Here is an 866-nt window from a genome sequence, read left to right on the forward strand (position 1 = left end):
TAAAAGATCAAGAATTCATTTGCAAATGCATTTGACAGATTCGCTTCCTTATAAACAGTTTGGCGCGTTAATGTCATTTCGAAACAGTTCCTGTATCGGTCACGTGACTTGCTGAAACCAATACGCGCACCGACCCGGGTTTTGGTCTGTGGGCTTCACACATGCGCCGACGCATCGGTGTTGCCGAACCCATCACTAGTTGCTTCCCTTCGAGTCCTGGTAACCTCTCATTATGACAATACTAGTGCATTTCTTTCAGAAACAATATGAAATCCATAGTTGTCACCAAGTAATGCTCTTCATGCCATGCCTTTGTATTATTGATGCAGAGTGATGGTCTAGGACTGATTCAGACCACTGGACTGCATGTCTGAAAATAAAGATATAAATCACATTAAAGTTTTAAAATGGCCTAGTCAAAGCCAACCACTTATTCTGCAAGTTTGTAAGTTTCCATAACTTCTGTCTGATACTTAAAGTGTTTATGTGAGAATCGACTTTTACCCAAATGAGACATTTCCTGCCATGAATATCATAAGTGGTGATTTGAAACTCATCCTGTGAGAAAACATCGGCTGTGGTCACTTCTAGTGGTTGAACTGGTTATAAAAAGGAAGCAGCTGAACATCAGCTCCAGTCAGACAGCTGCTTCATCCTCTGACTTCATCTCATCAGTTACAGGTGATGAAACCTTCAGCATTTCCACATTGTGGATCTGCATGTTACAGGCTGAGAAAAACATCATTTTAATGGTTTTACTTTTTATTTTCTCAGGTGTTGAGCTGCAGAGAAACTCCACAATGACTCCAAATGTTCTCTGCCTGCTCTTTCTTTTGATGGCCGACAGGTCTCTGGTGGGTTTTACT

Source organism: Poecilia latipinna, unplaced genomic scaffold (genome assembly GCF_001443285.1).
Source record: "Poecilia latipinna isolate Pla-1442-1.1 unplaced genomic scaffold, P_latipinna-1.0 Scaffold5969, whole genome shotgun sequence".
In the NCBI taxonomy this organism is placed as follows: Eukaryota; Metazoa; Chordata; class Actinopteri; order Cyprinodontiformes; family Poeciliidae; genus Poecilia; species Poecilia latipinna.